The sequence below is a fragment of the Somniosus microcephalus genome, chromosome 3, assembly GCF_052327205.1.
Source record: "Somniosus microcephalus isolate GS21.2 chromosome 3, FLI_Smic_1.0, whole genome shotgun sequence".
In the NCBI taxonomy this organism is placed as follows: Eukaryota; Metazoa; Chordata; class Chondrichthyes; order Squaliformes; family Somniosidae; genus Somniosus; species Somniosus microcephalus.
The window spans coordinates 209323931-209349534 of NC_140989.1; the positions used below are offsets into that span (position 1 = coordinate 209323931).

Consider the following 25604-nt stretch of genomic DNA (forward strand, 5'->3'; position numbering starts at 1 on the left):
TCCCTCAATCTCTCCTCCCTCTCCCATTATCTCACTTCTCTCCCTCATTCTTTCCTCCCTCTCCCACAATCTTTCTCCCTCTCTCAATCTCTCCTCCCTTTCTCTCAATCTCTCCTCCCTCTCCCTCAATCTCTACCCCCTCTCCCTCAATCACTCCTCCCTCTCCCTCAATATGTGTTCCTTTCCCTCAATCTCTCTTCCTTTCCCTCAATCTCTCCTCCCACTCCCTCAATCGCTCCTCCCTTTCCCTCAATATCTCTGCCTCTCCATCAAACTCACCTCCCTTGCCCTCAATCTGTACTCCCTCTCCCTCAATCACTCCACCCTCTCCCTCAATCTCTCTTCCTCTCCCTCAATCTCTCCTCCCCCTCAATCTCTCCTCCTACTCCCTCAATCGCTCCTCCCTTTCCCACAATCACTCTTCACGCTCCCTCAACCATTACTTCCTCTCCCTCAACCTCTCTTCCTCTCCCTCAATCTCTCCTCACTGTCCCTCAATCCCTCCTCCATCCCTCAATCTCTCCTCCCTCTCCCTCAATCTCTCCTCCCTATCACTCAATCTCTCCTCCACTCATTCAATATTACTTCCCTTTCTCTCAATCTCTCCTCCCTGTCCCTCAATCTTTCCTCCCTTTCCCTCAATCTCTCTCCCTCTCTCTCAATCGCTCCTCCCTTTTTCTCAATCTCTCCTCCCATTCCCTCAGTCTCTCCTCCCTCTCCCTCAATCTTACTTCCACTCCCTCAATCTCTCCTCCTTCTCGCTCAATCTCTCCTCACTCCCTTAATCGCTCTTCCTCTCCCTCAATCTCTCCTCCCTCTCCCTCAATCTCTACCCCCTCTCCCTCAATCTCTCCTCCCACTCCCTCAATCTCTCCTCCCTTTCCCTCAATATCTCTTCCTCTCCCTCAAACTCTCCTCCCTTGCCCTCAATCTGTACTCCCTCTCCCTCAATCACTCCTCACTCTCCCTCAATCTCTCCTCCCCCTCAATCTCTCCTCCTACTCCCTCAATCGCTCCTCCCTTTCCCACAATCACTCTTCACGCTCCCTCAACCATTACTTCCTCTCCCTCAACCTCTCTTCCTCTCCCTCAATCTCTCCTCACTGTCCCTCAATCCCTCCTCCATCCCTCAATCTCTCCTCCCTCTCCCTCAATCTCTCCTCCCTATCACTCAATCTCTCCTCCACTCATTCAATATTACTTCCCTTTCTCTCAATCTCTCCTCCCTGTCCCTCAATCTTTCCTCCCTTTCCCTCAATCTCTCTCCCTCTCTCTCAATCGCTCCTCCCTTTTTCTCAATCTCTCCTCCCATTCCCTCAGTCTCTCCTCCCTCTCCCTCAATCTTACTTCCACTCCCTCAATCTCTCCTCCTTCTCGCTCAATCTCTCCTCACTCCCTTAATCGCTCTTCCTCTCCCTCAATCTCTCCTCCCTCTCACTCAATCTCTACCCCCTCTCCCTCAATCTCTCCTCCCACTCCCTCAATCTCTCCTCCCTTTCCCTCAATATCTCTTCCTCTCCCTCAAACTCTCCTCCCTTGCCCTCAATCTGTACTCCCTCTCCCTCAATCACTCCTCACTCTCCCTCAATCTCTCCTCCCTCTCCCACAATCTCTCTTCCCCTCCCTCAATCTCTCCTCCCCCTCAATCTCTCCTCCTACGCCCTCAATCTCTCCTCCCTTTCCCACAATCACTCCTCACGCTCCCTCAACCATTACTGCCTCTCCCTCAACCTCGCTTACTCTCCCGCAACCTCTCCTCACTTTCCCTCAATCCCTCCTCCATCCCAAAATCTCTCCTCCCTCTCCCTCAATCTATCCTCCCTATCCCTCAATCTCTCCTCCTCTCCCTCAATCTTTCCTCCCTTTCCCTCAATCTCTCCTCCCTCTCCCTCAATCTATCCTCCCTATCCCTCAATCTCTCCTCCTCTCCCTCAATCTCTCCTCCCTTTCTCTCAATCTCTCCTCCCTCTCCCTCAATCTCTACCCCCTCTCCCTCAATCACTCCTCCCTCTCCCTCAATATGTGTTCCTTTCCCTCAATCTCTCTTCCTTTCCCTCAATCTCTCCCCCCACTCCCTCAATCGCTCCTCCCTTTCCCTCAATATCTCTGCCTCTCCATCAAACTCACCTGCCTTGCCCTCAATCTGTACTCCCTCTCCCTCAATCACTCCACCCTCTCCCTCAATCTCTCTTCCTCTCCCTCAATCTCTCCTCCCCCTCAATCTCTCCTCCTACTCCCTCAATCGCTCCTCCCTTTCCCACAATCACTCTTCACGCTCCCTCAACCATTACTTCCTCTCCCTCAACCTCTCTTCCTCTCCCTCAATCTCTCCTCACTTTCCCTCAATCCCTCCTCCATCCCTCAATCTCTCCTCCCTCTCCCTCAATCTCTCCTCCCTATCACTCAATCTCTCCTCCACTCATTCAATATTACTTCCCTTTCTCTCAATCTCTCCTCCCTGTCCCTCAATCTTTCCTCCCTTTCCCTCAATCTCTCTCCCTCTCTCTCAATCGCTCCTCCCTTTTTCTCAATCTCTCCTCCCATTCCCTCAGTCTCTCCTCCCTCTCCCTCAATCTTACTTCCACTCCCTCAATCTCTCCTCCTTCTCGCTCAATCTCTCCTCACTCCCTTAATCGCTCTTTCTCTCCCTCAATCTCTCCTCCCTCTCCCTCAATCTCTACCCCCTCTCCCTCAATCTCTCCTCCCACTCCCTCAATCTCTCCTCCCTTTCCCTCAATATCTCTTCCTCTCCCTCAAACTCTCCTCCCTTGCCCTCAATCTGTACTCCCTCTCCCTCAATCACTCCTCCCTCTCCCTCAATCTCTCCTCCCTCTCCCACAATCTCTCTTCCTCTCCCTCAATCTCTCCTCCCCCTCAATCTCTCCTCCTACGCCCTCAATCTCTCCTCCCATCCCCACAATCACTCCTCACGCTCCCTCAACCATTACTGCCTCTCCCTCAACCTCGCTTACTCTCCCGCAACCTCTCCTCACTTTCCCTCAATCCCTCCTCCATCCCAAAATCTCTCCTCCCTCTCCCTCAATCTATCCTCCCTATCCCTCAATATCTCCTCCTCTCCCTCAATCTTTCCTCCCTTTCCCTCAATCTCTCCTCCCTCTCCCTCAATCTATCCTCCCTATCCCTCAATCTCTCCTCCTCTCCCTCAATCTCTCCTCCCTTTCTCTAAATCTCTCCTCCCTCTCCCTCAATCTCTACCCCCTCTCCCTCAATCACTCCTCCCTCTCCCTCAATATGTGTTCCTTTCCCTCAATCTCTCTTCCTTTCCCTCAATCTCTCCTCCCACTCCCTCAATTGCTCCTCCCTTTCCCTCAATATCTCTGCCTCTCCCTCAAACTCTCCTCCCTTGCCCTCAATCTGTACTCCCTCTCCCTCAATCACTCCTCCCTCTCCCTTAATCTCTCCTCCCCTTCCCATAATCTCGCTTCCTCTTCCTCAATCTCTCCTCCCTCTCCCACAACCTCTGTTCCTCTGCCTCAATCGCTCCTCCCACTCAATCTCTCCTCCTACTCCCTCAATCTCTCCTCCCTTTCCCACAATCAATCCTCACGCTCCCTCAACCATGACTGCCTCTCCCTCAACCTCGCTTACTCTCCCGCAATCTCTCCTCACTTTCCCTCAATCCCTCCTCCATCCCACAATCTCTCCTCCCTCTCCCTCAATCTATCCTCCCTATCCCTCAATCTCTCCTCCTCTCCCTCAATCTATCCTCCCTATCCCTCAATCTCTCCTCCTCTCCCTCAATCTCTCCTCCCTTTCTCTCAATCTCTCCTCCCTCTCCCTCAATCTCTACCCCCTCTCCCTTAATCACTCCTCCCTCTCCCTCAATATGTGTTCCTTAACCTCAATCTCTCTTCCTTTCCCTCAATCTCTCCTCCCACTCCCTCAATCGCTCCTCCCTTTCCCTCAATATCTCTGCCTCTCCCTCAAACTCTCCTCCCTTGCCCTCAACCTGTACTCCCTCTCCCTCAATCACTCCTCCCTCTCCCTCAATCTCTCCTCCCCCTCCCATAATCTCGCTTCCTCTCCCTCAATCTCTCCTCCCCCTCCCACAACCTCTCTTCCTCTCCCTCAATCTCTCCTCCCACTCAATCTCTCCTCCTACTCCCTCAATCTCTCCTCCCTTTCCCACAATCTCTGCTCCCTCTCCCTCAAATTATCTTCCTCTCTTTCAATCTCTCCTCTCTTTCTCTTAATCTCTCCTCCCACTCCCTGAATCTCTCCTCCCTTTTCCTCAATCTCTCCTCCCTCTCCCTCATTCTCTCCTCCTTCTCCCTCAATCTCTCCTCCCACTCCCTCAATCTCTCCTCCCTTTCCCTCAATCACTCCTCACTTTCCCTCAATATGTGTTCCTTTCCCTCAATCTCTCTACCTCTCCCTCAATCTCTCCTCCCACTCCCTCAATCGCTCCTCCCTTTCCCTCAATCTCTCTTCCTCTCCCTCAAACTCTCCTCCCTCACCCTCAATCTGTACTCCCTCTCCCTCAATCACTCCTCCCTCTCCCTTAATCTCTCCCCCCTCTCCCATAATCTCACTTCCTCTCCCTCAATTTCACCTCCCTCTCCCTCAATCTCTCCTCCCTCTCCCTCAATCTCTCCTCCCAGTCCCTCAATCTCTCCGCCCTTTCCATCAATCACTCCTCACTCTCTCACAACCTCTCTTCCTCTCCCTCAATCTCTCCTCCTTCTCCCTCAATCTCTCCTCACTCCCTTAATCACTCTTCCTCTCCCTCAATCTCTACTACTCTCCCTCAATCTCTACTCCCTCTCCCTCAATCACTCCTCCCTCTCCCTCAATATGTGTTCCTTGCCCTCAATCTCACTTCCACTCCCTCAATCTCTCCTCCCACTCCCTCAATCTCGCCTCCTTTTCTCTCATTCTCTCATCCCACTCCCTCAATCTCACCTCCCTTTCCCTCAATCTCTCCTCCCTCTCCAAGAATGACTATTCCTCTCCCTAAATCTCTCCTCCCTTTCCCTCAATCTCTCTTCCTCTCCCTCAATCTCTCCTCCCTCGCCCTCAATCTTTGCTTCCTCTCCCTCAATCTCTCTTCCTCTCTCTCAATCTCTCTGCCCTTTCCCTTAATCTCCTCCTACTCACTCATTCTCTCCTCACTTTCTCTCACTCTCTCCTCCATCTCCCTCAATCTCTCCTCTCTCCCTCATTCTCCCCTCCGTCCCTCAATCTCTCCCACCTTTCTCTCAATATCTCCTCCCAATCCCTCAACCCCTCCTCCCTCTCCCTCAACCTCTCCTCCACCCTTAATCTCTCCTCCCTTTCCCTCAATCATTCCTCCCTCCCCCACAATCTCTCTTCCTCTCCCTCAATATCTCCTCCCCCTCAATCTCTCCTCCCACTCCCTCAATCTTTCCTCCCTTTCCCACAATCACTCCTCATGCTCCCTCAACCATTACTTCCTCTCCCTTAACCTCTCTTCCTCTCCCTCAATCTCTCCTCCCTTTCCCTCAATCTCTCCTCCCTCCCTCAATCTCTCCTCCCTCTCCCTCAATCTCACCTCCCTCTCCCTCAAGCACTCCTCCCCTCCATCAATCTCTCTTCCCTTTCCCTCAATCTCTCCTCCCTGCCCCTCAATCTTTCCTCCCTTTCCCTCAATCTCTCCTCGCACTCCCTCAATCTCTCTCCCTCTCTCTCAATCTCTCTTACCTTTCTCTCAATCTCTCCTCCCACTCGCTCAATCTCTCCTCCCTGTCCCTCAATCTCTCCTCCCATTCCCTCAATCTCTCCTCCCTCTCCCTCAATCTCACTTCCACTCACTCAATCTCTCTTCCTCTCCCTCAATCTCTACTCCCTCTCCCTCAATTTCTCTTCCTCTCTTTCAATCTCTCCTCTCTTTCTCTTAATGTCTCCTCCCACTCCCTGAATCTCTCCTCCCTTTTTCTCAATCTCTCCTCCCTCTCCCTCAATCTCTCCTCCCTCCCTCAATCTCTCATCCCTCTCCCTCAATCTCTGCTCCCATTCTCTCAACCTCTCCTCCCACTCCCTCAACCTCTCCACCCTTTCCCTCAATCTCTCCTCCTTCTCCCTCAATCTCTCCTCACTCCCTTAATCGCTCTTCCTCTGCCTCAATTTCTCCTCCCTCTCCCTCAATCTCTACCCCCTCTCCCTCAATCACTCCTCCCTCTCCCTCAATATTGTTAAATCCATGAATCTTGATGTATGGTGTCCTTCAAGAAATAGACAGAGACTGCAGAGGAACAATCAACAGGTGTTTACTGGATGAGGGTTACTCTAAAACTAACAGTACAGATCCCTACTCAGGGTTTATATACAGGTGTGGTCACTGCCGGTACTACAGTATACAGGAGCTGTAAAAAGTAGTTCTCCCCTTAAAGGTACATACACTACAATTCCTCCCCTTTTAGATTAACAGTACCATAACATTCATTTAACAATTAACACTTTTAACATGCAACATTAACTAAAAATAGTCCATTTATAAATTCAGTCTTTGGGGCGGCTTCCTGATCCTTTCTGGATAGCGTCTTTCCTGAGTGTCTTGCTCTTGGTGCGGAGGCGAATCTGGCCCCCTGTCATCGGTTGGTTCATCAGCTTCCGATGCTACTGTTTCTGGGGTAGATGCTACCTGTATATCGGGTTCATCACCAGGTACGCGATGTTATGTTCATTAATAAATAGACATTCTTATTATGAACACAGCTAGCTTTTGCTAGTTACTTTATTGAGCACATGTGGACTGGTACAGTATCTGTAGAGGCTTCCATCTTGACTGTTGCCTTGTAGGTAGCCTAGCCTCATGGGTAATGTAGTCTTAATATAATATATAGCTGGGTAGTGTAGTCTTATACATACAGCTATATACAGCTCTACTGCTCCACCTAGTGTCCACCACAGAATGACATGTTATTGATCACTACATCCTCCTTTCTTTGAGGTTTAACAAAATCAATATCAATCAACTTTCAAGAAAACAATAAAGATAATATCAGTAACACTTTTGTTAGTGCTCTATAAACATAAACATTTTCAAAACAGTCAACACATTTTCAAAGCTTTACATTGTACTCAAAGATTAAGTCTATCAGGCTCTTTTACTTCACGTGTGGATCTTCTCAACACGGGTAAGTCTGATGTGTCTTCATGAGATTGTTCTGGCGGTGAATGACAAGATGCAGTTGCGGCATTGTCATCAATCTGCTCTTGTATATATCGAGGTCTCCTTGTGATCTTTGCTTGGAGAGGGTTTCAGTGTTTCCTTCACTCTTCATGCCATAACTCTCAATGTAGTCAATGCACTCTCGAAAAACTGCTGGCAGCTGGATCCCATCATACAGCATAGTCCTCTCAGCAGCCTCGGCTAATGGAACACCAAAGACTGGCCTGAGGAAAGAAGGAGTATCCACCGGAACTGCTTCCTGCTCTGGTGCAGGCTTCTTCTTTTTCTTTTTCTCTTTCCACTGTTTAACAACATCTGCTGCGGTTATATCTTTGGACTTTTTCTCCTTGTGTTTTTCCTCTTTGTGCTTTTCTTCCTTTGGCTTCTCTTTGACCTTAAAGTCTTTTTCTTTCTTCTTGGAGAAACTAGGCTTTTTGAAGACATGGATACCCTTTGGCCTTTTCATCCTTGATGGGCTCTCTGCTTCATCACCTGAGTCATCTGGTCTGCTTATGGCACAGTTTATACGGTAAACTCTTTTGACCAGTTCTAAGTCCTCACAAGCTTTGTCACCCAGTAGTGAATCAAGCCTTTCAGCTGCAACAGATAACATGAGATGATGCACTTTGTCTTTGACTGTCACTTTAAGTCTGCATACACCTAAGCTATCTATTTTCTGTCCATTATAGTCCTTCAGTAGTATTGACTTTTTCTGTATTTTGGGCTTTTCTTTCATATTGTTAATGTCACTCATACTGATTAAGTTTGCTTTTGCCACAGTGTCTAGTTTCAAGGTAACTAATGCTCCATTTACCTGCAGTGGGATCATCCATTTGTCCTCTTTTACTGCATTAACTTTATGTTCAGCATTGTCCATTTCTGAGGGCTGCACATTTTCTGTATCCTTTTTGATATTGTCACATGACACCATTTTACATAAAATGTCTCACTTAAATCAGTTTCCTCAATTACATTAACTCGTTGCCCTTTCTTAGTTTTTACTTTTGAAAAGCATTGTTTGGCAAAGTGATTCTTTCCATTACACTTTGTGCACATTTTTCCAAACGCTGGGCATTGTCTTAACTGGTGTTTGTAACCACAGCGTTTACAATTAATAATGTCATCCACCGATTGCTTTTCATTTCTGTTCTGCCCACGTTTCTTCCCCTTGTAGGACACAGCACTGACAGCAGCATTATCACTCATTACAATCGCATCATTATTGATTTCACTGAAAGTCTTCGCGTGCTTTCGAGCTAGCTCGCTGGCTTGGCATATTTTCACAGCATTTTCCAAATTTAGTTCGGTTTCTCTCAACAGACGTTCCCTGACTTTTTTATCATGAATACCAAACACAATCTGGTCACGAATCATGGATGCTTTGAGCTCAGAGAAATTACATGTCTGTGCTTTCAGTTTCAGATCAGTTATAAAGCTATCAAAAGTCTCATTTTGCTGCTGTGTCCGAGAACAGAAGATGTATCTTTCATAGGTCTCATTCTTTTTGGGAGAGCAATGTGCATCAATTTTTTTTTAGCACATCTTCTAATTTTTCTCTGTTCTCCACTGGATTAAATACAAATGTATTAAATACCTCTATCGCCTGTGGGCCTGCAACTGTAAGCAGCAATGCTATTTTTCTTGCATCTGGCTTCGTACCGAATCCGATGGCTGCAATGTAGAGTTCGAATTGTTGTTTAAAAATCCGCCAATTGTAGTCGACATTTCCCTCGAGATTCAAATGCTCTGGTGGCTTCAAATTCTCCATTTCGCTTTTCACAATTTTCAGCAGATCTTCACCACCCTGGTACATTAATAAATGTTCATTAATAAATATTCATTCATAAATAGACATTCTTATTATGAACACAGCTAGCTTTTGCTCGTTACTTTATTGAGCACATGTGGACTGGTACAGTATCTGTAGAGGCTTCCATCTTGACTGTTGCCTTGTAGGTAGCCTAGCCTCATGGGTAATGTAGTCTTAATATAATATATAGCTGGGTAGTGTAGTCTTATACATACAGCTATATACAGCTCCACTGCTCCACCTAGTGTCCACCACAGAATGACATGTTATTGATCACTACACGCGAGACATGGGGTTGACTCGTTCCTGTGACTCTAGGATCTGGTCGACATGGCATCTCACAATGTTCTCCCCAACATCCACTGTGTACATTAGTGGCCCCTGCCGTGTGCATATCGTTCCTGGTTGCCATTTCTCTGTTCGGTAGACACGGGCCAAGACTGGTTGCCCTACATTGAAGCTCCTTGTTGGCTTCTCATTGATGTGCTGGAATTGCTTATTCTCAACATCTCTTCGTACATTTGGTCTGAGCAAATCCAGATGAGATCTCAACCTTCGGTTAAAGAACATCATGGCCGGGGTCTGGATGGTGACTGCATGTGTCGCATTTCTGTAGGCTAAAAGGAAATTGTCCACCTTATGCTGCAGTGGAATGTCGTCATCGCATGTGGCCCTTACTGCCTTTTTAAAGGTTTGTATGAACCTCTCAGCCAATCCATTTGTGGCTGGATGATACGGGGCGGATGTGTAATGCCTTACCCCATTCCTTTTCATAAATTTCCGAAACTCTTCGGACACAAACTGTGGTCCGTTATCAGAGCAAATCTGCTCTGGCAAGCCGTTCCTGGCAAATATGGTCCGTAGGACTGCAATAATTTTCTCCGTTGTGGTGGAGGACACTTTGATCACCTCAGGCCATTTTGAGTGCGCATCCACTGCTATTAAAAACATTGAGTCCATGAATGGACCAGCAAAATCAATATGCACCCGTTGCCATGGAGAGGAGGGCCACTCCCATGGGTGCAGAGGGGCATTTGGTGGTGCATTTTGGACCTTCTGGCATCCTGAGCAGCTCTTTGTCAGATCCTCGATTTGCTGATCGATCCCCGGCCACCACACATAAGCCCTAGCAAGGCTTTCATTTTCACCCCTCCCAGATGGCCTTCGTGAAGCTCATTGAGCACTCTATCCCTTAACTTGGGTGGAATTACCACTCGGGATCCACACATCAAGACCCCCTGGCATACTGACAGCTGTTCTCTTCTGGATGAGAATGCTGGCAACAGTGCATTGCCATATGTTGGCCATCCCTTCACCGTCAAGTCATATACCCGAGACAGTGTCGGGTCATTTCGGGTCCCCTTCTCTATGTCCGCGTTAGTTACTGGCAATCGTTCAATTATAGTCGAAAAAAATATTTCGACAGGGTCCACTGCTGGTGCTTCCTCCGCAGTAGGCAGTGGCAGGCGTGATAGCCCATCAGCATTTCCATGCTGTTTCGTGCCCTCATACTCTATTTCATATTGGTTCGCCCCGAGAAAAAGGGACCATTTTTGTAGCCATTGCGCAGACATCACCGGAACGCTCTTCTTTGGATTAAAGATGGAGACAAGTGGTTGGTGGTCAGTCAGCAAGGTGAACTTCTGCCCGTGCAGATAGTGGTTGAACTTTTTCACTCCCCAGACTAGGCTGAGGGCCTCCCTGTTGATCTGGGCATAGTTACGCTCGGCTGAGGATAGTGACCAAGACGCAAAGGCTACTGGCCTCTCCAAGCTGTCCGGGAATTTGTGCGACAGCACCGCTCCAATACCATAGGGTGATGCATCACACGTCAACCGAATTGGTAGTGCTGGGTTGAAATGAGCCAACACCTCTTTTGATGTGATCAATTCTTTGCACTTCTGGAAAGCTCATTTACATTCGTCATTCCACTTCCATGGTACCCCCGTTTGCAGTAGGGTGTTCAGTGGGTGTAGTACTGTAGACAAATTCGGCAAGAACTTATGGTAGTAGTTCACCAGCCCGAGGAACGACCTCAGTTGTGACACATTTTCCAGTGCTGGAGCCTTGACTACTGCCTCAATCTTTTCTGGGGACTTATGTAACCCCTCTTCATCAATAACGTGGCCACAATACGAGATCTGCTTCTGGAAAAATTCGTATTTGTGGCGATTAGCTCGGAGCCCATATTCCTTCAATCTAGAGAGCACCTGCTCCAGGTTGGCGAGGTGATCACTGTCATTTTCGCCCGTGACCAGGGTGTCGTCCAAATAACACTGGGTCCCTGGAATCCCTTGCAGGACTTGATCCATGGCCCTTTGCCAAATAGCCGAAGCTGATGCTACCCCGAACACCAGCCGGTTTTATTGGTAGAGACCTTTGTTCGTGAGGTACTGTTTCAAGGCTTCTTCTACCTCCATTTGCAGGTACGCCTGGGCCAGATCACTCTTAGTGAAGCGTTTTCCTCCAGATAGCGAGGTGAAAATATCTTCAATCCGCGGAAGCGGATATTGTACCATGTGAAGGACTGGGTTCACTGTCACCTTAAAGTCCTCACAGATGTGAACCTTCTTTGGTTCCCCAGGCGTATTACTCAACGACCTCTCCATTACAGGAACGATGGGTGTAGCCCACTCACTCCAGTCCACTTTGGACAGTACTCCAGAACGTTCCAAACCTTCCAGCTCTGCTTCGATGGCTGGGCAGATCGCATAAGGCACCGGTCTGGCCTTAAAAACTTTGGGATTGCATTTTCCTCTATTTTGATCGTCGCTGTTATGCCTTTTAGTGCTCCGAGTCCCTCCTGGAACACTTCTTGTGCATCAGTTAGCATTTTTGACAGTGTTCCAGGTGTGACGTCGTCATCCTTTTAGGCATCTACAGTCAGTGCTTGTATGGAATGCCAATCTAGCTGTATCTTCCAGATCCATTCACGTCCTAGTAGTGGTGGTCCTCCATCTGGCAATACATATAGGTCCATTTTTGGTGTTTCCTTGCCGTTATATATAACGTTCACCCTTATTTTTCCTTTGGGGTAGACTTTTTGCCCCGTGTATGTCTTCAAGACAATCTCTGTATCTCTCAAGGGTATATGTGAGAATAGCCGCTTGTAGTCCCTTCGGTTTATGACTGTTAGGGCTGATCCTGTGTCCAATTCCATTTTCACTTGGACTCCGTCTATCTTGAGCGTGACACAGATAGTTTGGTGATCCTCCATTTTGATTACATTATGTAGTTTCAGACAACCCAGCTCCTTGCTTCCGGAGTCTGTATCACTTTTCTGTTCGTCGGAACTACTCTCCGTCACCTTATGTACCGTTTTGGACTTCTCCTGTGGAGATTTCTTGCTGCTGGTTTCCTTTCCTGACCTGCAGACTCTTGCTATGTGTCCTACTTTTCCACACTGTCTGCATACTTGGTCCTTGAACCAACAATCCTTATGGTCGTGTGTTGTTCTGCCGCAGCGATAACGCTTCACTGCTCCATATGACATTTAATTTGTGCCATATTCTTGCGGTCTCCGTTGTATCTCTGCAGCGCCCCGTGCGGCTTCTTCGTGTGATACTGCCATGCTGAAAGCCTTGTCCAGCGTAAGATCCTTTTCTGATAGAAGCCGTTTCTGTGTTCCTTCACTTTGAAGCCCACACACAAACTTTTCCCTTAAAGTATCTGCTAGTCCCGTTCCAAACTGGCAGTGTTTCGATAGCTTGTGCAGTTCCGTTAAATACTCAGCATTACTTTCGTCTTTATGCTGGTTACTTTTGTGAAACTTAAATCTTTCTGCTATCAGCAGCGGTGTGTGGTTTAAGTGGTCCTGTAGGATTGCCACTATGCTTTCAAATTCCTTTTCCGCTGGCGTCTCTGGGGTTACTAGGTTTCGCAGTAAGCCATACGTTTTTGCACCCATGGAATTCAACAATACCAGTGCTTTCCTGGCATTTGGCACTTCATTTGCCTTGCAGTACACTTCTATGCGTTCTACATATGTCGCCCAATCTTCGACTTCATTGTCGAACGCTGTGACACTGCCACTCTTCGGCCTCCCTGGGTGTGGTTAGACTGGCTAAAAATGGCGTCTCCCGCGCTCTCCCTTCTTCTCCGCTGTGGCTCAAAATGGCGTCTCCCGCGCTCTCCCTTCTTCTCCGCTGCGGCTCAAAAATGGCATCTCCCGCGCTCTCCCTTCTTCTCCGCTGCGGCTCAAATGGCGTCTCCCGCGCTTTCCTTTCTTCCCCCGCGGACGCTGCTCAGCCCTTGAACACTGGCCGCGCTCTGCGCGTTTTCCTGCGCGCCTCCCTCGTTGACGCCGCTCGGTCCTGAACCCCGGCTGCGCCCTGTGCACTTTACCCTCTCTCTCTGCTCCCGTCGACACTGCTCGGCCTTTTCATGTGCCGTCGGTCGGCTCTAGCCGCCGCTGTGCGGGAAGGGTCTGCGCCGTACCTGTTGCCAGCTCGCCTCGCTGGAGTCTCCGCCGGATGGTCGATGCCCGTGCCTCTAGAATCGGCCTTCCTCTGCAGAGTTGCAGGTAGGTTCGAATCGACTCGTCGCCAATGTTAAATCCGTGAATCTTGAAGTATGGTGTCCTTCAAGAAATAGACAGAGACTGCAGAGGAACAATCAACAGGTGTTTACTGGATGAGGGTTACTCTAAAACTACAGTACAGATCCCTACTCAGGGTTTATATACAGGTGTGGTCACTGCCGGTACGACATTATACAGGAGCTGTAAAAAGTAGTTCTGCCCTTAAAGGTACATACACTACAAATATGTGTTCCTTTCCCTCAATCTCTCTTCCACTCCCTCAATCTCTCCTCCAACTCCCTCAATCGCTCCTCCCTTTCTCTCAATCGCTCTTCCTCTCCCTCAAACTCTCCTCCCTCGCCCTCAATCTGAACTCCCTCTCCCTCAATCACTCCTCCCTCTCCCTCAATCTCTCCTCCCTCTCCTATAATCTCGCTTCCTCTCCCTCAATCTCTCCTCCTTCTCCCTCAATCTCTACTTCCTCTCCCTCAATCTCTCCTCCCCCAATCTCTCCTCCCTATCCCTCAACCTCTCCTCCCAGCCTCTCAATTTCTCCTCCCTCTCCCTCAATCTCTCCTCCCTTTCCCTCATTCATTCCTCCCTCTCCCACAATCTTTCTTCCTCCCCCTCAATCTCTCCTCCCACTCCATCAATCTCTCCTCCCTTTCCGACAATCACTCCTCCTGCTCCCTCAACCATTACTTCCTCTCACTCAACCTCTCTTCCTCTCCCTCAATCTCTCCTCCCTTTCCCTCAAACTCTCCTCCCTCCCTCAATCTCTCCTCCCTCTCCCTCAATCACTCCTCCCTGTACCTCAATCTCTCCTCCTCTCCATCAATCTCTCTTCCCTTTCCCTCAATCTCTCCTCCCACTCCCTCAATCTCTCATCCCACTCCCTCAATCTCTCCCCCACTCCCTCAATCTCTCCTCCCTTTCTCGCAATCACTCCTCCCACTCCCTCAAACTCTCCTCCCTCACCCTCAATCTGTCCTCCCTCTCCCTCAATCATTCCTCCCTCTCCCACAATCTATCCTCCCTCCCTCAATCTCTCCCCCTTTATCTCAATTTCTCCTCCCACTCCCTCAATCTCTACTCCCTTCCCCTCAATCGCTCTTCCTCTTGCCCAATCTCTCCTCCCCCTCAATTTCTCCTCCCTCAATCTCACCTCCCTTTCCCTCAATCACTCCTCACGCTCCCTCAACCACTACTTGCTCTCCATCAACCTCTCTTCCTCTCCCTCAATCTCTCCTCCCTCTCCCAGAATCTCTCCTCCCTCGCTCAATCTCTCCTCCCTCTCCCTCAATCTCTCCTCCCTGTCCCTCAATCTCTCCTCCCTGTCCCTCAATCATTCCTCCCTTTCCCTCAATCTCTCCTCCTCTCCATCAATCTCTCTTCCCTCTCCCTCAATCTCTCCTCCCTTTCCCTCAATCTCTCCTCCTTTCCCTCAATCTCTCTCCCTCTCTCTCAATCTCTCCTCCCTTTCCCTCAATCTCTCCTCCTCTCCATCAATCTCTCTCCCTCTCCCTCAGTCTCTCCTCCCTGCCCCTCAATCTTTCCTACCTCTCATCAATCTCTCTCCCTCTCTCTCAATCTCTCCTCCCATTCTCTCAATCTCTCCTCCCACTCCCTCAATCTCTCCTCCCTGTCCCTCAATCTCTCCTCCCATTCCCTCAATCTCTCCTCCCTCTCCCTCAATCTCACTTCCACTCCCTCAATCTCTCTTCCTCTCCCTCAATCTCTAATCCCTCTCCCTCAATTTCTCTTCCTCTCTTTCAATCTCTCCTCTCTTTCTCTTAATCTCTCCCTCACTCCCTGAATCTCTCCTCCCTTATTCTCAATCTCTCCTCCCTTTCCCTCAATCTATCCTCCCTCCCTCAATCTCTCATCCCTCACCCTCAATCTCTGCTCCCAATCTCTCAACATCTCCTCCCACTCCCTCAACCTCTCCTCCCTTTCCCTAAATCTCTCGTCCCTCTCCCATAATCTTGCTTCCTCTCCCTCAATCTCTCCTCCCTCTCCCTCAATCTCTCCTCCCTATTCCTCAATCTCACCTCCCTTTCCCTCAATTACTCCTCAATCTCTCTCAACCTCTCTTCCTCTCCCTCAATCTCTCTTCCTTCGCCCTCAAACTCTCATCCCTCACCCTCAATCTCTCCACCCCCTCCCTCAATCACTCCTCCCTCTCCCTCTATCTATCATCTCTCCCTCAATCTCTTATCCCTTTCCCTCTATCGCTCCTCCTTTTCTCTCAATCTCTCCTCCCACTCCCTCAATCTCTCCTCCCTTTCCCTCAATCTCTCCTCCCTCTCCTACAATGTCTCTTCCTCACCCTCAATCTCTCCTCCCTCTTCCTCTATCTCTCATCCCACTCCCTAAATCTCTCCTCCCTTTCCCTCAATCTCTCTTCCTCTCCCTCAATCTCTCATCCCTCCTGCATGCTCTCCTCCCACTCCCTCAATCTCTGCTGCCTTTCCCTCCTCCCTGCTCCCTCTCCCTCAATCTATCCTCCCTCTCCTACAATCTCTCCTCCCTCCCACTCCCTCAATTTCTCCTCCCTTTCTCTCAATCTTTCCTCCCTCTCCCTCAATCTCTCTTCCTCTCCTACAATCTCTCCTCCCTCGCCCTCAATCTGCGCTTCCTCTCACTCAATCATTCTTCCTCTTTCTCAATCTCTCCTCCCTTTCCCTTAATCTCCTCCTACTCACTCAGTCTCTCCTACCTTTCTCTGAATCACTCCTCCATTTCCCTGAATCTCCCCTCCCTCCCTCAATCTCTCCCCCTTCTCTCAATTTCTCTTCCCACTCCCTCAATCGCTACTCCCTTTCCCTCAACCTCCCTTCCTCTCCCCAATCTCTCCTACCCCTCAACTTCTCCTCCCACTCCCTCAATCTCTCCTCCCTTTCCCTCAATCACTCCTCACGCTCCCTCAACCACTACTTAGTCTCCCTCAACCTCTATTCCTCTCCCACAATCTCTCCTCCTTCTCCCACAATCTCTCCTCCCTCCCTCAATCTGTCCTCCCTCTCCCTCAATCTCTACTCCCTTTCCCTCAATCACTCCTCCCGCTCCCTCAATCTATCCTCCCTCCCTCAATCTCTTATCCCTTTCCCTCCATCTCTCCTCCTTTTCTCTCAATATCTCCTCCCGTTCCCTCCTCTCTGCTCCCTCTCCCTCAATCTATCCTCCCTCTCCCACAATCTCTCCTCCATCTCCCTCAATCTCTCCTCTCTGCCTCAATCTCCCCTCCCTCCCTCAATCTCTCCCCCCTTTCTCTCAATTTCTCCTCCCACTCCCTCAATCTCTACTCCCTTTCCCTCAATCTCCATTCCTCTTGCTCAATCTCTCCTCCCCCTCAATTTCTCCTCCCTCAATCTCACCTCCCTTTCCCTCAATCACTCCTCACGCTCCCTCAACCACTACTTCCTCTCCCTCAACCTCTCTTCCTCTCCCTCAATCTCTCCTCCCTCTCCCAGAATCTCTCCTCCCTCCCTCAATCTCTCCTCCCTCTCCCTCAATCTCTCCTCCCTTTCCCTCAATCTCTCCTCCTCTCCATCAATCTCTCTTCCCTATCCCTCAATCTCTCCTCCCTGTCCCTCAATTCACAGAAATCACAGAAACCCCACAGTGCAGATAGAGGCCATTTCAGCCCATCGAGCCTGCATCGACACATATCCCACCTGATCCCCGTAACCCCACGTATTTAATCCCCCTAACACTAAGGGTCAATTTATCATAGCCAATCAACCTAACCCGCACATCTTTGGACTGTGGGAGGAAACCGGAGCACCCGGAGGAAAACCATGCAAACACGGGGAGAATGTGCAAACTCCACACAGACAGTCACCTGAGGCCGGATTTGAACCCGGGTTCCTGGCGCTGTGAGGCAACAGTGCTAACCACTATGCCACCGTGTTCCTCCCTTTCCCTCAAACTCTCCTCCCTCTCCCTCAATCTCTCTCCCTCTCATCAATCTCTCTCCCTCTCTCTCAATCTCTCCTCCCATTCTCTCAATCTCCCCTCCCATTCCCTCAATCTCTCCTCCCATCCCTCAATCTCTCCTTCCATTCCCTCTATCTCTCCTCCCTCTCCCTCAGTCTCACTTCCACTCCCTCAATCTCTCTTCCTCTCCCTCAATCTCTACTCCCTCTCCCTCAATTTCTCTTCCTCTCTTTCAATCTCTCCTCTCTTTCTCTTAAACTCTCCCCCACTCCCTGAAACTCTCCTCCCTTTTTCTCAATCACTTCCCCCTTTCCCTCAATCTCTCCTCCCTCCCTCAATCTCTCATCCCTCTCCCTCAATCTCTGCTCCCAATCTCTCAACATCTCCTCCCACTCCCTCAACCTCTGCTCCCCCTCCCTCAATCTCTCCTCCCTCTCCCTCAATCTCTCCTCCCATCCCTCAATCTCTCCTTCCATTCCCTCTATCTCTCCTCCCTCTCCCTCAATCTCACTTCCACTCCCTCAATCTCTCTTCCTCTCCCTCAATCTCTACTCCCTCTCCCTCAATTTCTCTTCCTCTCTTTCAATCTCTCCTCTCTTTCTCTTAATCTCTCCCCCACTCCCTGAATCCCAACTCCCTTTTTCTCAATCTCTCCTCCCTTTCCCTCAATCTCTCCTCCCTCCCTCAATCTCTCATCCCTCTCCCTCAATATCTGCTCCCAATCTCTCAACATCTCCTCCCACTCCCTCAACCTCTCCTACCTCTCCCTCAATCTCTCCTCCCTCTCCCTCAATCTCTCCTCCCTATTCCTCAATCTCACCTCCCTTTCCCTCAATCACTCCTCAATCTCTCTCAATCTCTCTTCCTCTCCCTCAATCTCTCCTCCTTCGCCCTCAAACTCTCATCCCTCACACTCAATCTCTCCTCCCCCTCCCTCAATCACTCCTCCCTCTCCCTCAATCTATCATCTCTCCCTCAATCTCTTATCCCTTTACCTCTATCTCTCCTCCCTTTCTCTCAATCTCTCCTCCCACTCCCTCAATCTCTCCTCCCTTTCCCTCAATCTCTCCTCCCTCTCCCACAATGTCTCTTCCTCACCCTCAATCTCTCCTCCCTCTCCCTCTATCACTCATCCCACTCCCTAAATCTCTCCTCCCTTTCCCACAATCTCTCTTCCTCTCCCTCAATCTCTCGTCCCTCCTGCATGCTCTCCTCCCACTCCCTCAATCTCTGCTGCCCTTCCCTCCTTCCTGCTCCCTCTCCCTCAATCTATCCTCCCTTTCCTACAATCTCTCCTCCCTCCCACAATCTCTCCTCCCACTCCCTCAATTTCTCCTCCCTTTCTCTCAATCTTTCCTCCCTCGCCCTCAATCTGCGCTTCTTCTCGCTCAATCATTCTTCCTCTCTCTCAATCTGTCCTCCCTTTCCCTTAATCTCCTCCTATTCACTCAATCTCTCCTACCTTTCTCTCAATCTCTCCTCCATCTCCCTGAATCTCCCCTCCCTCCCTCAATCTCTCCCCCTTCTCTCAATTTCTCCTCCCACTCCCTCAATCGCTACTCCTTTTCCCTCAATCTCACTTCCTCTCCCCAATCTCTCCTCCCCCTCAATTTCTCCTCCCACTCCCTCAATCTCTCCTCCCTTTCCCTCAATCACTCCTCACGCTCCCTCAACCACTACTTACTCTCCCTCAACATCTCTTCCTCTCCCTCAATCTGTCCTCCCTCTCCCTCAATCTCTACTCCCTTTCCCACAATCTCTCCTCCTTGCCATCAATCTCTCTTCCCTATCCCTCAATCTCTCCTCCCTGTCCCTCAATCGTTCCTCCCTTTCCCTTAAACTCTCCTCCCTCTCCCTCAATCTCTCTCCCTCTCCCTCAATCTCTCCTCCCTTTCTCTCAATCTCTCCTCCTACTCCCTCAAACTCTCCTCCCGGTCCCTCAATCTTTCCTCCCTCTCCCTCAATCTCTCTTCCTCTCCCTCAGTCTCTCCTCCCTCGCCCTCAATCTCTCCTCCATCTCCCTCAATCTCTCCTCTCTACCTCAATCTCCCCTCCCTCCCTCAATCTCTCCCCCCTTCCTCTCAATTTCTCCTCCCACTGCCCCAATCTCTCCTCCCTGTTCCTCAATCTTTCCTCCCTTTCCCTCAAACTCTCCTCCCTTTTCCTCAATCTCTCCTCCCTCTCCCTCAATCTCTCCTCCCTCCTTCAATCTCTCATCCCTCTCCCTCAATCTCTGCTCCCAATCTCTCAACCTCTCCTCCCATTCCCTCAACCTCTCCACCCTTTCCGTCAATCCCTCTTCCTCTCCCTCAAACTCTCTTCCCTCTCCCTCAATCTCTTCTCACTCCCTTAATCGCTCTTCCTCTCCCTCAATTTCTCCTCCTCCCTCTCAATCTCTACTCCCTCTCCCTCAATCTCTCCTCCTTCTCCCACAATGACTCTTCCTCTCCCTAAATCTCTCCTCCCTTTCCGTCAATCTCCCCTCCCTCTCCCGCAATCTCTCTTCCACTCCCTCAATCTCTCTTCCTCTCCATCAATCTCTCCTCCTTCTCCCTCAATCTCTCCTCACTCTGTTAATCTCTCTTCCTCTCCCTCAAACTCTCCTCCCTTGCCCTCAATCTGTCCTCCCTCTCCCTCAATCACTCCTCCCTCTCCCTCAATCTATCCTCCCTCCCTCAATCTCTTATCCCTTTCCCTCGATCTCTCCTCCTTTTCTCTCAATCTCTCATCCCATTCCCTCAATCTCTCCTCCCTGTCCCTCAATCGTTCCTCCCTTTCCCTCAAACTCTCCTCCCTCTCCCTCAATCTCTCTTCATCTCCCTCAATCTCTCCTCCCTCGCCCTCAATCTGTGCTTCCTCTCCCTCAATCATTCTTCCTCTCTCTCAATCTCTCTGCCCTTTCCCTTAATCTCCTCCTATTCACTCAGTCTCTCCTCCCTTTCTCTCAATCTCTCCTCCATCTCCCTCAATCTCTCCTCTCTCCCTCAATCTCCCCTCCCTCCCTCAATCTCTACTCCCTTTCCCTCAATCTCTCTTCCTCTCCCCCAATCTCTCCTCCCCCTCAATTTTTATTCTCCCACTCACTCAATCTCTCCACCCTTTCCCTCAATCACTCCTCACGCTCCCTCAACCACTACTTACTCTCCCTCAACCTCTCTTCCTCTCCCTCAATCTCTCCTCCCTCCCTGAATCTCTCCTCCCCCTCCTTCAAACTCTCCTCCCTCTCCCTAAATCTCTCTCCCTCTCCCTCAATCTGCTCCCATTCTCTCAATCACTCCTCCCGCTCCCTCAATCTCTCCTCCCTGTCCCTCAATCTTTCCTCCCAATCCCTCAATCTCTCCTCCCTCTCCCTCAATCTCTCTTCCTCTCCCTCATTCTCTCCTCCCTCGCCCTCAATCTGTGCTTCATCTCCCTCCAGCTCACTTCCTCGCTCTCAATCACTCCGCAATTTCTCTTAATCTGCTCTCGATCTGCTCCCATTCTCTCAATTTCTCCTCCCACTCCCTCTATCTCTACTCCCTTTCCCTCAATGTCTCTTCCACTCCCCAATCTCTCCACTATCCCTCAATATCTCCTCCCAATCCCTCAACTTCTCCTCCCTCTCCCTCAATCTCTCCCCCCTTCAATCTCTCCTCCCTATCTCTCAGCGTCTCCTCCCACTCTCTCATTCTCTCCTCCCTCCCCCTCAATCACTCCTCCCACTCCCTCAATCTCTCCTCCCTTTCCCACAATTACTCCTCACGCTCCCTCACCCATTACTTCCTCTCCCTCAATCTCTCCTCCCTCCCTCAATCTCCCCTCCCTGACTCTCAATCTTTCCTCTCTTTCCCTCAATCTCTCCTCCCTCTCCCTCAAACTATCCTCCCACCCTCAATCTCTCCTCCCATTCTCTCAATCTCTCTTCCCTCTCCCTCAATCACTCCTCCCTTTCCCTCAATTATTCCTCCCTCTCCCACAATCTCTCTTCCTCTCCCCCAATCTCTCCTCCCCCTCAAGCTCTCCTCCCACTCCCTCAATCTCTCCTGCCTTTCCCACAATCACTCCTCATGGTCCCTCAACCATTACTTCCACTCCCTCAACCTCTCCTCCTCTCCCTCAATCTTTCCTCCCTTTCCCTCAATCTCTCCTCCCTCTCCCTCAATCTATCCTCCCTCCCTCAATCTCTCCTCCCATTGTCTCAATCTCTCCTCCCACTCCCTCAATCTCACCTCCCTGTCCCTCAATCTCTCCTCCACTCCATCAATCTCTCTTCCATTTCCCTCAATCTCTCCTCCCTGACCCTCAATCTTTCCTCCCTTTCCCTCAATCTCTCCTCCCTCTCCCTCAATCTCTCTCCCTCTCCCTCATCTCTCCTCCTTTTCTCTCAATCCCTCTTCGCTCTGGCTTAATCTCTCCTCCCTTTCTCTCAACCATTACTTCCTCTCCCTCAACCTCTCCTCCTCCTCAATGTCTCCTCCCTTTCCCTCAATCTCTCCTCACTCCCTTAATCGCTCTTCCTCTCCCTAAATCTCTCCTCCCTCTCCCTCAATCTCTACTCCCTCTCCTTCAATCACTCCTCCCTCTCCTTCAATATTTGTTTCTTTCCCTCAATCTCTCTTCCTCCCCCTCAATCTCTCCGCCCACTCTCTCAATCTCTCTTCCTCTCCCTCAAACTCTCCTCCCTTGCCCTCAATCTGTCCTCCCTCTCCCTGAATCACTCCTCCCTCTCCCTCAATTGATCCTCCCTCCCTCAATCTTTTATCCCTTTCCCTCTATCTCTCCTCCTTTTCTCTCAATCTCTCCTCCCATTCCCTCAATCTCTCCTCCCTGTCCCTCAATGTTTCCTCCCGTTCCCTCAAACTCTCCTCCCTCTCCCTCAATCTCTCCTCCCTTTCCCTCAATCTCTCCTCCCTCCCTCAATCTCACCTCCCTGTCCCTCAATCTGTCCTCTTCTCCATCAATCTCTCTTCCTTTTCCCTCAATCTCTCCTCCCTGACCCTCAATCGTTCCTCCCTTTCCCTCAATCTCTCCTCCCTCTCCCTCACTCTATCCTCCCCCCCTCAATCTCTCCTCCCACTCCCTCAATCTCTCCTGCCTTTCCCACAATCTCTCCTCCCTCCCTCAATCTTTGTTTCCTCTCCCTCAATCTCTCCTCCCTTTCCCTCAATCTCTCCTCCCTCCCTCAATCTGTGTTTCCTCTCCCTCAATCATTCTTCCTCTCTCTCAATCTCTCCGCCCTTTCCCTTAATCTCCTCCTATTCACTCAGTCTCTCCTCCCTTTCTCTCAATCTCTCCTCCATCTCCCACAATCTCTCCTCTCTCCCTCAATCTCCCCTCCCTCCCCCAGTCTCTCCCCCCTTCCTCTCAATTTCTCCTCCCACTCCCTCAATCTCTACTCCCTTTCCCTCAATCTCTCTTCCTCTCCCCAATCTCTCCTCCCCCTCAATTTCTTCTCCCACTCCCTCAATCTCTCCTCACTTTCCCTCAATCACTCCTCACGCTCCCTGAACCACTACTTACTCTCCCTCAACCTCTCTTCCTCTCCCTCAATCTCTCCTCCCTGTCCCTCAATCGTTCCTTCCTTTCCTTCAAACTCTCCTCCCTCTCCCTCAAACTCTCTCAATCTCTCCTCCCATTCTCTCAATCTCTCCTCCCCCTCCCTCAATCTCTCCTCCCTGTCCCTCAATCTTTCCTCCCATTCCCTCAATCTCTCCTCCCTCTCCCTCAATCTCTCCTCCTCTCCCTCAGTCTCTCCTCCCTCGCCCTCAATCTGTGCTTCATCTCCCTCCATCTCACTTCCTCTCTCTCAATCACTCCGCCCTTTCCCTTAATCTCCTTTCACTCACTCAGTCTCTCCTCCCTTTCTCTCAATCTCTCCTCCATCTTCCTCAATCTCTCCTCTCTACCTCAATCTCCCCTCCCTCACTCAATCTCTCCTCCCTTTCTCTCAATTTCTCCTCCCACTTCCTCTATCTCTACTCCCTTTCCCTCAATGTCCCTTCCTCTACCCAATCTCTCCGCCATCCCTCAATATCTCCTCCCAATCCCTCAACCTCACCTCCCCCTCCCTCAATCTCTCCTCCCTCTCCCACAATGTCTCTTCCTCACCCTCAATCTCTCCTCCCTCTCCCTCTATCACTCATCCCACTCCCTAAATCTCTCCTCCCTTTCCCACAATCTCTCTTCCTCTCCCTCAATCTCTCGTCCCTCCTGCATGCTCTCCTCCCACTCCCTCAATCTCTGCTGCCCTTCCCTCCTTCCTGCTCCCTCTCCCTCAATCTATCCTCCCTTTCCTACAATCTCTCCTCCCTCCCACAATCTCTCCTCCCACTCCCTCAATTTCTCCTCCCTTTCTCTCAATCTTTCCTCCCTCGCCCTCAATCTGCGCTTCTTCTCGCTCAATCATTCTTCCTCTCTCTCAATCTGTCTTTCCTTTCCCTTAATCTCCTCCTACTCACTCAGTCTCTCCTACCTTTCTCTCAATCTCTCCTCCATCTCCCTGAATCTCCCCTCCCTCCCTCAATCTCTCCCCCTTCTCTCAATTTCTCCTCCCACTCCCTCAATCGCTACTCCTTTTCCCTCAATCTCTCTTCCTCTCCCCAATCTCTCCTCCCCCTCAATTTCTCCTCCCACTCCCTCAATCTCTCCTCCCTTTCCCTCAATCACTCCTCACGCTCCCTCAACCACTACTTACTCTCCCTCAACATCTCTTCCTCTCCCTCAATCTGTCCTCCCTCTCCCTCAATCTCTACTCCCTTTCCCACAATCTCTCCTCCTTGCCATCAATCTCTCTTCCCTATCCCTCAATCTCTCCTCCCTGTCCCTCAATCGTTCCTCCCTTTCCCTTAAACTCTCCTCCCTCTCCCTCAATCTCTCTCCCTCTCCCTCAATCTCTCCTCCCTTTCTCTCAATCTCTCCTCCTACTCCCTCAAACTCTCCTCCTGGTCCCTCAATCTTTCCTCCCTCTCCCTCAATCTCTCTTCCTCTCCCTCAGTCTCTCCTCCCTCGCCCTCAATCTCTCCTCCATCTCCCTCAATCTCTCCTCTCTACCTCAATCTCCCCTCCCTCCCTCAATCTCTCCCCCCTTCCTCTCAATTTCTCCTCCCACTGCCCCAATCTCTCCTCCCTGTTCCTCAATCTTTCCTCCCTTTCCCTCAAACTCTCCTCCCTTTTCCTCAATCTCTCCTCCCTCTCCCTCAATCTCTCCTCCCTCCTTCAATCTCTCATCCCTCTCCCTCAATCTCTGCTCCCAATCTCTCAACCTCTCCTCCCATTCCCTCAACCTCTCCACCCTTTCCGTCAATCCCTCTTCCTCTCCCTCAAACTCTCTTCCCTCTCCCTCAATCTCTTCTCACTCCCTTAATCGCTCTTCCTCTCCCTCAATTTCTCCTCCCTCCCTCTCAATCTCTACTCCCTCTCCCTCAATCACTCCTCCTTCTCCCACAATGACTCTTCCTCTCCCTAAATCTCTCCTCCCTTTCCGTCAATCTCCCCTCCCTCTCCCGCAATCTCTCTTCCACTCCCTCAATCTCTCTTCCTCTCCATCAATCTCTCCTCCTTCTCCCTCAATCTCTCCTCACTCTGTTAATCTCTCTTCCTCTCCCTCAAACTCTCCTCCCTTGCCCTCAATCTGTCCTCCCTCTCCCTCAATCACTCCTCCCTCTCCCTCAATCTATCCTCCCTCCCTCAATCTCTTATCCCTTTCCCTCTATCTCTCCTCCTTTTCTCTCAATCTCTCATCCCATTCCCTCAATCTCTCCTCCCTGTCCCTCAATCGTTCCTCCCTTTCCCTCAAACTCTCCTCCCTCTCCCTCAATCTCTCTTCATCTCCCTCAATCTCTCCTCCCTCGCCCTCAATCTGTGCTTCCTCTCCCTCAATCATTCTTCCTCTCTCTCAATCTCTCTGCCCTTTCCCTTAATCTCCTCCTATTCACTCAGTCTCTCCTCCCTTTCTCTAAATCTCTCCTCCATCTCCCTCAATCTCTCCTCTCTCCCTCAATCTCCCCTCCCTCCCTCAATCTCTCCCCCCTTTCTCTCAATTTCTCCTCCCACTCCCTCAATCTCTACTCCCTTTCCCTTAATCTCTCTTCCTCTCCCCCAATCTCTCCTCCCCCACAATTTTTATTCTCCCACTCACTCAATCTCTCCACCCTTTCCCTCAATCACTCCTCACGCTCCCTCAACCACTACCTACTCTCCCTCAA

The 25604-nt window shown here is 50.3% G+C and overlaps 1 pseudogene; it reads right to left on the minus strand.

Moving 5' to 3' along the window:
• LOC147121687 (uncharacterized) overlaps positions 1-18906 on the minus strand; it is a 29608-nt pseudogene extending 10702 nt beyond the window's left edge.
• Between the last annotated feature and the right edge of the window lie 6698 nt (positions 18907-25604).